Genomic DNA, 12,680 nt, shown 5'->3' with positions numbered 1-12,680 from the left:
TTTATGATACTTTAAGACCATCAAGAATACGAGAATCCATGACAAAAGTCGTCAAGAATATAATATGAGTTTACGACATTTAATAACTGTCCAAAGTATGAGTTTTCATGACATTTAATAACTATCAAGAAAGTGATTGTTTATGACATTGAAAAACAGTCAAGAATGTACTTGTTTATGACATTGAAAACAGTCAAGAATGCACTTGTTTATGACATCTTAAAATTGTCAAGCATTTTTCGAATTTTTTTAAAATTGTAATTCAATTATATTTTTTTTCTGTATTATGCTCCCATTGTCCTTTATAGTGGTTCAACAATTGTTCCATAAATACATATAAACAATAATATTCATCAAATATAGTTTCAAAACTTGAACATATATAAATAAAACCTTTCACCATATCATTTCTAAAACTTTACATATATGAATATTGCAGATCATTTACAAGACATAAATAACTTCATCAGATTGCCAAGAATTCAACTCAACATCCTTTAATTAACTAACTTAGCCCAAAAGAATATCTATCTATAGTAAATCTAATCTCAAAAGTATACCAATCAACCCCCCTCCATGTGAACAATTCAAAAAATTCACCTATATTATCTATATACATAAAGTTTCAGATTGGAACCCACAACAAAAAAAATTCCTACTTCAGAATCACAAATAAGCTGCAATCATATGTACGAACTGAAAAAATCAGCTAACTCAACCTTGCACCTCGTCTAACTCAGCCTGTGAGTATGATTTTCGTGTATCAATCTGTAAACATGCAAAATAAATGAATTAGTGTTCAAGAAAATTATAATACTCACGAAAGAATTAGTTTGATATATAACAAATTGAAACCTTAGTCTTCAACATACATATAAGCATCAAATTTATAAATAGAACTCCAAATAGAAACAAGAAAAATTATGATAACATCAGTCAACTGATCACAAAAAAGATGACTATCAAACAACTAAATCCTCCCATGTCGGAGATCTGTGAATCAAAATACAATGTAGTTCAAGTGTAGGTGTCATATTAAAGAAGCCAAATCGTCTACTTTTAATGTCTTCGCAAGTCCAAAATTTCGTATATTAAGGTCATGCAATAGCAAGCCAAGTCACCACGACAATTCCAAAGATAATTCTAAGTACTAATGTAATTACAAATTTAGGATTGAAGAAAGTTGTACAACTTACCAAGACGAACATCCTTATCCTCAGTGAGTAGGATGTTGGAACACTGTAAAGAAAAGTTGAGGTGAGCTTAGAAAGTTAAAATTTGTACAAGCATTACAAAATTATAAGACCTTCAAACAGTGAAACACATACTTTAAGATCGCGATGTAGAACAAAGTTCGTTATACTCTGTGTTGTACTACAATCACATTTTTAGAAATGCTTCATGTAAAATAAAATTATACCATATCTTATCATTACAAGTACAATAGTGCCCAAGGTATTAAGTAACTATTGCAAATAAAATCCTCAAGGTTAAGGGCTTTCTGCATTAGAAAGGAAAAATTAGCATAAATATTAAACAGTGAGAGGAAAATTACATTGTATTCATTACCTATTGCAGAATACAACTTCAAAACTTCAGCTCTAATTCAAAAGTCTAGTTTGACATATATATCATACAAAGCTTCCACCAATTTAGCATCACTTAAAACTGGAAACCTAGATAGAAGCCACCGACAAAGTAATGTACTTAAAAAGAGAAAAAAGAGGTTAAGTGCATTCAATTGGGTTCCCAGCTCCAAAAAAGTCTCTAATGATGCCAATCAAATGAAGAACAACTTCTGACTTGTTAAAGATGTTCCAAAGTGCTTCTTCACTTTTACTTGGTACATTTGAAATAATCAAATTCAGTGTTGCAGCACATGCTACAGATATTTGTATTTGATGAGAACTTAGCAAACATGAAAGAGCATTAGAAAGATCCAAAAGGAAAGGTTTTTAATAGTGCATTTGGTATAACACTGACCAACTTTATAGCAACATTAGTTGTTATACTTAAAGTTGCCCGATTCTTATCTTCAAGAATCTACACCAAAGAATAAACAATATCAGGTAAAGAATCCTGATAGAAATAGAGGGGGTGAAAAAAGGAGAAGAAAAAAAATAACAAAATACATAAGACACAGGTCTAAAAGCTTGTTTTCCTTAAGAAGAAGAAAAAAAAAGCCCAAAACAGGTTGTAAATGAAAACTTTCCAACAATATAAAAGAGACATGAACTAGTCAACTTAATAAAACAAGGACAGTTACGGAGTTGAATGAATTATGAAGTTTTAAACAGAACAAGCTTAAAATTAACCAGTAGCATATGAGAAAATAGGAAGAAAAAAGCATCCTTGTTCTTTTTAAAATCTTGTCCACATGCAGCCTAAGATGATTAAAATTTTGGCCCATAATGACTTTGCTACAAGGGACAGTTCAGATACATATCAAAGTATAGTCAAGTTGCTTGAGGTAAGATAAAATTTGTTGTGTAATACCTTCAATTCCAAGAAGTTTACTAAAGCTTGAACTTGAACCGTTAATTTTCTACACATTAACATGATTAAAATTGAGAATATATGGTTCTGTTGCCTTAAGAGTGAGCTAAGCAAAAATGAGAAGTGAAAATGTACATCTATGAGGGACTCCTGCACAGTCATTTCGCTTCATGCCAGAGGATAGGTTTTTATGGATTTCAGACTCCTTCTACGCATCTGGATCCCTTATACATTTGAATGAGGGAGGGTGTGAAGAAGAAGATCAACTGTTATCAATGAACAAAGGGGAAGAGGAAAAACTTAGATAACAACATTTTTATACAAGCATGAAAAACTACTCAGCAATAAACTTAAATGAACCAATAAATGAAACTGAATGTGAAACCAAATGACAATGCAAAATAGTATGAGTGATATTGATTGGAAATAAATTAAAACTAGACGAACTTTTAAATCTTAAATTTTGTTGAGAATACCATACATATTGAAAGTAACGACCGATCTCACAGTTTTTATACTACTCCCATTACCAATTGTTATCTAACAAATTTACCATCTACAAACAAATTAAACATATTGGCAGCATCAGCCTTTGGGACAATATCAAACATATTGGCAGCAACACGAGGAAGATCGAAATTAATACCTTTAATCCATGGACAAGTCTTCACTAAAATACTCAAACAAGTCCCATTCCTCCTCCAACATCTACTAAACATCCAACTCTGTCAAAAATCTCCCCACACCTGCAATGATCCAACTTTCAAATAAATCAAAATTGGGGTTCAGAAGCAACATTCAAGAACGTTGTTCGAATTTTAATGAACTCCATTAATCAGGAAACAACGAATGGAGTATTTACGACGAGTCAGCGATGATTTTGGTGAGCAATGGAGCAATGACACTCGGATGGTAGCAACAGCCTCTGGCGACGTTAGGATGGTAGCATGTAGTGGGAGCGTTCAGATGGTAACAGGTAGAGGTGGCATTCGGATGGTGGATTGTGAGAAAAGGAAGGGGGAAATTGAAGGGTAGCCACGACGTTATCGTGAAAAATGAAGAGCGAAATCAAAGGGTAGCCACGATGTTCAGAAAAGCGTGAGAGACTTGAGTAACTAAGGCTTTTTTGAATTAACAATAAATAAAATATTTTACTTTTTTAATATTTAGTAAATCTTGACATTTTTAAAACATTAAGATAATTCAAAAATTTGACTCCCTTGCACCTTTTGATAAAAATTCTTGACATTTTAAAACGTCAAGAATTTATTTGATATTACTTGACGTTTTTAAAACATCAAGGATACGTACATATCACTTGACGTTTAAAAAACGTCAATAATGTCTAATTTATGAATATTTTTGACGTTTAAAAAATGTAAAGAAAAAATACATATTACTTGACATTTAAAAAATGTAAAGAAATCTAAAAAATTGGCATACTTTCGCCTGTTCATAAAAATTCTTGACAGTTTACCTTTGAAATCACCTTTTCTTGGTGTTTTTTCTTTTAAAAAACGTCAAGAAATTAAAACCACAATTTTAAAGAAAGTTCTTTTTTCTAGGAGTGAGAGGGGATTTGATATTCGGGGATGGGAGGGAGGTCATCTTTTGATGGGGAATGAGAAGGTGAAGAAAAGATGAAATAGAAAGGTAAGGGAGAGGCGGTGGGCGATGGGTGGGGAGGTTGATTTTTGTGGTCACAGTCAGCCTAGGACTTCGTTGATTGGGGGAAATTGGAAATTTTGGTGCAGGTGGTGGTGGTTGGCTTTTTTGAGGCTAGAGGATGGGAAGGGTTTACTTTTGTGGCAAAGGAGGAGGAAGAGTGTCTTTTTTGCGAGGAGGTGGAGGATGCTTGTTTTTTGGTAGTTGGGGAGGAGGGTCTTTGGATTCTTGGGATTGAGAGAGAGATTTCTCAAGAGGAATTATCTTGGAAGTGATTTTCTTGCAGTGTGGAGGGTCACTCACATAGGCCTTTTCTTTGGCCGCATCAACTTTGATCTTCTTAGCAGGTGGGGTATGGGTTGATGTGGCCTTCCTCTTTAATGGTGGAAATGGTGGAAAATTCTTTTCTTCATCTTCTTCTTTAACAATCTTATTCTTCCCCAATGTTTTGAGGCGACGCTCTTCTCCCTTAATTTTGTAAACCCAATATTTTCTTGGTCTATTTTATTTTATTTTATTTTTATGTGAAATGAATAAAAGAGAAATGTAAATTAAGAATATATATATATATATACATATTATATATATATATACATATTATATATATATATATATATATATATTTAATGTTTTTATTAAGTAAAATAAAGAGAAAAGAAAAGAAAGGATAAAAGGAAGGAAAAAGAAGAAGAAATTTTTCATTTTACTTTTCTTCTTCTCTTCCCTCCACCGCCAAAGTTTTCTCCATCCATTTCCACCACTTTCTTCACCATTTATGCACCAACTTTCAGAGGAATTTCAAAGGGAAGAAGGCTGAGAAAGGAAGAAGAAGAAGTTCAAGAAGTTTTGTTGAAGAAAGACAAGGGAATTGCAAACAAAGCTTCATCCTTGGCAAAAATTGGTTCACACAGCACACCTTTAATGTTCTGTTGATTTCGAGCTACACAAAAAGACTTAAGAGGTAAGGTTTACATTTACTGAAAGATAGTTCATTTTCAAACAAATTTTAAGCAGAAAGTTTAAGCAAATTCGGATGATCATTGGGTGATTTTTGATGAAGAAAACAAGGTAGCTGGTTTTCACGTGATTTCAGGAGGTCTATGGTTTTTCTTGTTTTGGCAAGAGTACCAATGGAGTTAGGATCTCTATTTGGTATGGTTGGAAATATTATTAACTTTACTACAACTTTCATGAAGAAATCATGAACCAAAAACGACTAAAAATAAGTTAAATTGTAGGAACAAGTTAAAGGGGTCGTGTGCGCGCGATTATTGAAGTTGTTCTGTTTCGAGGGTTATTTGAGTTTATTCACAAGAAATCACATTTACATATCTTGAGGTAAGTTTTAGAGGACCTCAAAATGAAGATTTGGATATAAATAAATCTTATTTTGGTTAAGTATTGGAAGAGTTATGATCATTTGAATTTCGTACTGCGAATGCGGAAAATTCCGAGAAGTGTGTTGAGTAGGGTTTATTGTTTTTAAGATGGACTTCTTTAGCATTATCCTTAGTGAGCCATGTTAAGCTTAAAATTTGAAGATCCTAATATTTAGGTTTCTAATAGTTGGTTCTGATCATTTGACAGGCCAAGAGGAAATAGGTCGAATTTACCCATGGGGAAACTAGTCCAAGACTGTGAGTGACCAAAACCAGTTTTTAAAAATATTTTCTTTCTCCTAAATATTTACTATGGTTTACTGATCTAAACGTTCATTTACAAAGCATTGAAAATCATTTGAAGTTCATGATTATTTTCAAGTATGAGTTTCGAGACTAGAATTCTTACTGAATGTTTATGCTAGCACATGATTATTGAATATCTGAAAATTATTTGTACCCCTGTGTTTCAAACAAAGTATGAGGTATCAAGTTTTATTTTAAGAACTACAGCTTTTCACGAATAATCTAAGTAAGTTTAAGCTTTACGAAAGAAAAGGATAGTAGGCATGTTTTAATGTTTTCATACGATTTTTCTAATGTTTCTATTAACTACATGACTGAGGTGTTGAGCCCGAGGCTATATGGTACTGTGTGCACATAAGTTAGATTCTGTTGTTGACGTTGAGAGTACTCCGTAATAACGATGCTGTCATGAGCACTGGACAGGCCCCACTACGACAAAGACGATGGGAGTGCTGGACGGACCCTACTACATCGTAGAGCTTGTAAACGTTGTTGTACTGGGTGTACCCTACACAACGTAGATTTGTCATGTTAGTTAAAATATTTTGATATACTTGATAGGCCTTGCTAGATTTCAATGACGTATATACTGAGTATTTAAGGAAGCTCTTCTTATGATTATACGTCTACGTTTACGACTTGTATAAACAAATTTATAAGTGTAAGCTTTCACGTGATCTACTTTTAAATTTATAGTTTTAAACTGAGTCACTCATTGAGCTTTATAGCTTAGTCTTCCAAAATGTTTTGCACACTTTCCAGGTAGAGATCGAGTTCCCGGTGCCTGATAAACTGGCTGAAGTTTCGATATCGATTGCCAGTACGTGGTTAGAGTTGTGCATAGAGTCTGTTGTATTATAATGTATATATCTTTATATGATATAGATACTCCATAGTTTGTGTAAGCTTTAGGAGCTACGGTTGTATAAACCTTTGTTGGTTATATTTTTGTTAAGGTGTCTCTAGGTTTACTTGTGAAATTAGTTATTTCCGAGATACATTTCATGCATGTATATGATTAGTCTAGGATTCGCTGCATTATGTGCATGTATAATAGTTTATATACGAGGTTGGTAAGTTCATCATATTAAAGTTTTAAGCAGATTCGACAGATACAGGTAAAGAAAAGTGTTGTCCATCGGCTTCACACCATCTTTCGGTCTAAGCTAGCAGGTAGTCCAGAAGAGGGTGTGACAATTTTGATGGAAGGTTATCACCTTGTTGAAAGCCGCCTGGCTACATCACCCATCAGGCATGTTTGTCTGTGGGTAGCGGGCAAGGGAAGGGACATACTTCAGGTAGAGTTTGTTTATTGTAGATGGGAAGGGTTTGAAACGTTTAAGGTTCTCCATCAAGGCTAAGAGGACCCTTTGGATGACTATGCCTAAGTCAAACGCTTGTTTAGTATGATGCAGTAGAAGAGCATGGCGTACTTTAGAGGCATAGTGCTATCGTTCTGTGTAGGAAGGATCTTCTACTTCACAAAAAATAACATATTGGCCTAACTTGTTAGCTGATGTGGGTATAGCTTAAGCCTCCCAGTTGGCATTTTTTCCCAGTTTGCGCCTGACCATGCGATAGTTTTCAGGACTTACTTGACGATACCCCTTATTTAATGGTTTATCAATTCATGCCTAGGGTACTTCGCTTCATTGGCCAGTCCATCGACCATCGTATATATGCTGTCAATTTCCCCTAAAGGATTACCTTCGCCCTGAAGGATACCATTTTCCCATCCACCATCGCATATACGCCAGTTAGGTGGAATTTCGCCGCCTAAAATATACCCACCTCATCCAACCTGACCTTTGTGTCTCCTTCGAAAGTTTTCTTCCACCCAAATGCTTTGATGGATACGTAGAAAATCTGGTAATGAGCCATTAAATGGGAATAATCCCCTCTCAACTTTAATTAACTTTTCTATATCTTGGGCACTTATATCCCCGCTTTGCTGGGCTCCCTTAGGTCTTAAGGCCTAGGTTTCGCTTTCTTTGTTTTCTTAGTAACGACGACTCTTAGCCTTGGATCTTCTTGTGAAAGTCTTGGCTTTAATGGACTCATATTCTCAACTTCTTCTTCAAACTCAGTTGCCATTTCAAGACGGTCCACCTCTTGATTTTCTGCAACCTTGTTCTTTGTTACCAAGTCCTCAATTGCTTGCCCAACTTTGCGAGCTCCTCAATTTTCTTCTCCTCTATCTTTTTTTTTTGGCGGCTTAGACCTCTGCCACCTTTTCTTTCGTCCCCACTAGGGACTTTATATTCTTTTATTTTTCCGTGAAACTTTGGCGGAGACGATCAACTTCATCTTCCTCTTAGGCCTTCCGCGCCTTCTTCTTTCTTCAACCTCTGCTCATTTCTTTCTTTCCTCTTCTTTCCTCCTCGCCTCTTCTTAGCATCCCCTCTCCAAGTTTTGTAGAACTTCAAGACTTTTATGGAGTCTTCTTTAACACTATTATCTCTAGCGTTTCCTCTTGGCCTTTAACACCCACAATTACCTTTCCCTTATTATGCTTCATATGTTTATAACTTGACAAGGTACCTTCTAGGTCCTCCATGTCCTATATCGTAGGGTCCAAGTCAGTTAACCCTTTATAGATCTCCTGCTTTTGTCTCATCCATTCGCTTGCAGAGGCTATGGGTTCATTGGTTCGTCTTAAGGGTCTTTAGACTTTCTTTGAATCAAGTTTATCAGAGCGAACAAAGGAAGGGTTCTTAGTCATTTTAGGTTTAATGGTGATTTTCTTCGTAGAGTCCTCAAATCTGGGCTTCTACAAAGAAGATTCTTAAGGTTTGATGGATTTTTCGGCGAAAGGTGTTTTAGATGATTGCGGGTTTGAGGGTGCCTCCTTCCTATGTTTATAACTTGACAAGGTACCTTCTTTCTTTTGTTTGTCCACCATCAGTTTGGTTAAAAGTTTGAAGTTTCTGAAGAAGTTTACAGTGAGGGGTTTTTTGCAAGGGTTTGAGAGAGATCAATTATATGCGAGGTTTAGAGAGAGAAAATAAAGGTTTTGTGTAAGATTTCGCTTAACAATTTATAAGCAAAGAGTGAGCACCATGTCATCATTAGGTTTCAAAGGATTAATTGTAGTCTGACACTGAGGTGGCTGATAACTGGTAGAAATACAAGTTATTGTAGCCTCTTTGATAGAATAACGAGGCCAGAATGTAGTAAAAGTATATCAAAATGCCATGATTATGTTGAAAAAGCATAAATATTTAGAAATAAACTTTACATAAGTACTCATGCCTGTTTTACCGCGTTTTTAGTGTCTTAACGTAGGAATGGAAAGAAAAGAAGAGACTAGTGAATCACAGAGGATCTCACGTAAGAGCTACACGAGAAGAGCCTATTTGATGAGAACAAATGCTAGGTGAAAATCTATGTCATCACGCGAGGAAGGTTGACTAAAGGACAAGAATAGTAGTTGGAGTTAATGTGACTCGACAAAAGTTGCATTTGGTGCTGACATGATCAGAAGAGTAGAATTTTTTCGTCAAAAGTTTCCTATATGAAATCTCTTTCTAGATCAAGAAGAAGAGGTCTGAATCGACCCAGGAGGCCGGCTTTGTGAAAAGCCATATGTTTGTATTCGATCGTGGTGCTTAAATGGGCCAAACCCTAGAGAAGGGCAGACAGGAGTATCTTTTCCACCGTTTGTAAAAGTATTCATCTTCTTTTCTGGTCAATCTTTAAGTGAGAGCATAGAGTATGAATATAAAAGATACTACTTTCAATTTTTCCTAACTTGTAATGTTCCTTTCTACACTTTCCATTTTCGTATTACTTTGCAATGTATTAGTTCATATTGTACAGTGGCCTAAGGCTTACATTCTTTAATATCTTGTATGTTTATACCTTCCAAATCTATCATTTCTTTGCTATTCATGTGTCAATGTGTTAATTGCGGTTTGGTCTTCTGATAAGTTCTTGATAAGAAGCTTAACTTATAACTTTTAATGCGTTAGTTGAGTTATTGTCATCATGTGGCTAGTGCTTATCGCCAACTACCCAAGATAGCTATAGTAATCACAAGCATCACTAATAAGGATCGTGCCCTTGTTTTTATTTGATTTAACCGGAACCTCCTTCCTGCATTAAGAGAAAACTCCTCAACCTCTTGACTCAATTCCTATCAACCAAGCCAAACTGCCAAGCCCTAAAACTTCAAATCAAAACGTCTTCTATGAAACCTCTTCTGACCTAACAACATTATTGGATGACTCGACTAAAGAGATCGTGGATGGAGAAAAAGAAAAGGAAGTCCTGTAGGAGGCTATTGATGACCCACTCCAAGGAGAAAAGGAAGTACTCCCTAAGGATACTGGTGAGAAAGGTCTCCTCTCACCACCTAAATCAATTCCAAAAGCCTCAACAGGAAAAGAGAAGTTCAAGGAGGGGGTGCGAGAAGAAGAAGAAGTTGATGCGGACTATGTCTTCAAGTTCATGGATGATTACATCTATAAACCATTAAAGAGAGGATTTGAAGACATTATCCAGTTCCAAAGTAATGTGGAAGAAATGCAATTGGGAAGTAAAAAACAACTAAGTGATTTGGAACTTAAAGTTGATAATGCAAAATCAAGAGCTATAGACACAACTTGCCGCAATCAAGGAGTAGAATACAAGGGAACAAAGCAAGACATTAACTGGTTTGGTTGAAGAACTCGCCATAAGGTGCGACGCGTAATTCCAATCCTTAATGCAATATCAACACCTTTTATTTTGTAGCACCATTCCAGTACCACAGGTTCCGCAAAACTTGGTAAGATTCCTAGCAAATTTGACCCGACGATGCGAGCAAGGATGAATATGCAACCTTCATTACCACCTCAACCGTAACCACCAGAACCAAAACACCAACATCCACCACATCCTCTACTGCAGACTTAAGAAGGGGACTGTTTTAAAATTTTGTTATTCTTCTAGTTGTAATTTCAATTACTACTTATGTATTTTGTATTCTTTTGTACTTAAGTTCATTTCAATATAAGTTACAACTTTTGATGCAATTCTTTCACGTTTAGTCTTTCTTTTTGCAAATTTAGCTCCCTGTGTTTTAGCACGTTAATTTTTCTTTGCGTCTCAATGATAACTTCAGTGAAATAAAATATGAAAAATAAGGTTTTATTTGTTATCTAGGTATTCAACTTGTTAAGGGAATTTACTTAGTAAACAATTCTAGAGTTTATTAGGTGCGCAAACTTTACCTCAAACCTCTTTTGTATTATTTTTCAACGAATAATATTACCATTGATTTTTAGTAATGAGGACATCGGTAACCTCTAAATTTGGGGGTGTGCGAGGTTCGCGCTAAAGCTTTTGAAACTTTTTGAAAATCCCACCAAGCTGTTTGAAAAACAAGGCATTTTAAAAAAATTTAAAATAATGCTAACAAATCTTATGTTGCCTCCTCTTGCAAAAATAAGAAGCATAGCTTCAAAAATTAAATTTAGAAAGTTGCGTAATAAGAGGCGATAAGAGTTATAGCTGAGGAGAGAAACAGATTCATAGAATGCCTATGATTTTCCACTCAACGCCAAATCTTCTATAAATATAATAAAAAGCATTCTTTCGCCGAAGAAAAGGATTCAAAACTCTTCAAAAACTTTAGGTATTTCTGATTTTGAAAATAAGATTCTTGTGGGAATGAACAAGGGTATTTTCAGTATTAAGCTTGCCACATTTTGAACTTAGAAATGTGTTCATAGCCAAAAAGTACGTGATGAGAGTAAATCCCGAATAACGAATAAAACATGATCGCATTTTGAGAAGTTTAGAAATGCAAAGAGGAAGGTGAGTCTTTTAGGAGGAATAGTGCTTGGAGACAAGCATAACACGGAGAGATACTTGAGGACAAGCATTATTCTAAATTTGCAAGTGTGATAACTTGTAAAAATACAAGTTATTGTAGCCTCTTTTATAGAATAACGAGGCCAAATGTAGAGGAAGTGTATCAACATGCCCTGATTACGTTGAAAAAACATATGTATTTAGAAGTATACTTTACATAAGTATCCATGTTTATTTTATTGCGTTTTTAGTGTCTTAATGGAGAAATAAAAATAGAAGAAGAGACTAGCAAATTATAGAGGATCTCGTGCAAGAACTATGCGAGAAGAGCCTATTTGGCGAGAACAATTGTTAGAAGAGGATCTACGTCATCCCTTGAGGAAGGTTCACTAGAGGACAAGAATGGTAGTTGGAGTTAATGTGACTTGACAAAGGCTGCAATCGACGCTAACATGATCAGAAGAATATAAGTTTCTCGCTGAAAGTTGCCTATATAAAGTCTACTTCTACCTCAAGAGAAGAGGTTTGAAAGGACCAAAATGGCCGACTATATAAAGAGCCAAACATTCATTTCGGGCCAAATTTCTTTCTGCCATCTGTAAAAGTATTCGTCTTCTTCTCTAGTTAATCTGTAAGTGAGAGCTTAGAGTATGAGTAGAGAAGATGCCATTTCTCATTTCCCCAGAACTTGTAATGTTCATTTCTTCACTTACCCTTTTTGTATTTCTTTGCAATGTTTTTGTTTATATTTTATAGTGGCATAAGTCCTACATTCTTTAATATATTGCATGTTTATGTCTTTCCAATCTGTCATCTCTTTATTGTTCACCTTGCAATATGTTATTTCTAGTTTGGTCTTGAGATAAGTTATTGATTAGAAACTTATCTTACAATTCTTATTGTGTTAGTTGAGCTATAGTCATCACTTGGTTAGTGCTTATCGCTAGCTACCCAAAAGGGCAAGTAGCAAGAATATGGCTAATGTGCGTGAGGATAAGTTTGGATTTGAACCCCACTTTGGCGAGATAACTTCTATTA

The 12,680-nt window shown here is 35.1% G+C and overlaps 1 long non-coding RNA gene across 1 annotated transcript; it reads right to left on the bottom strand.

Annotated features, from left to right (window-relative positions):
• Nucleotides 1–519: 519 nt before the first annotated feature.
• LOC103496699 (uncharacterized) lies at nucleotides 520–3,574 on the bottom strand. The gene is made up of 5 exons (XR_007824045.1): nucleotides 3,359–3,574; nucleotides 3,143–3,242; nucleotides 2,632–2,762; nucleotides 1,197–1,239; nucleotides 520–768 (listed from the first exon to the last, which is right to left on the bottom strand). It is a non-coding gene; the product is annotated as an uncharacterized LOC103496699 (long non-coding RNA).
• Between the last annotated feature and the right edge of the window lie 9,106 nt (nucleotides 3,575–12,680).

Source organism: Cucumis melo, chromosome 10 (genome assembly GCF_025177605.1).
Source record: "Cucumis melo cultivar AY chromosome 10, USDA_Cmelo_AY_1.0, whole genome shotgun sequence".
NCBI lineage: Eukaryota > Viridiplantae > Streptophyta > Magnoliopsida > Cucurbitales > Cucurbitaceae > Cucumis > Cucumis melo.
Note: the sequence above shows the minus strand (reverse complement) of the source record. Positions and strands in the feature narration are given on the sequence as shown.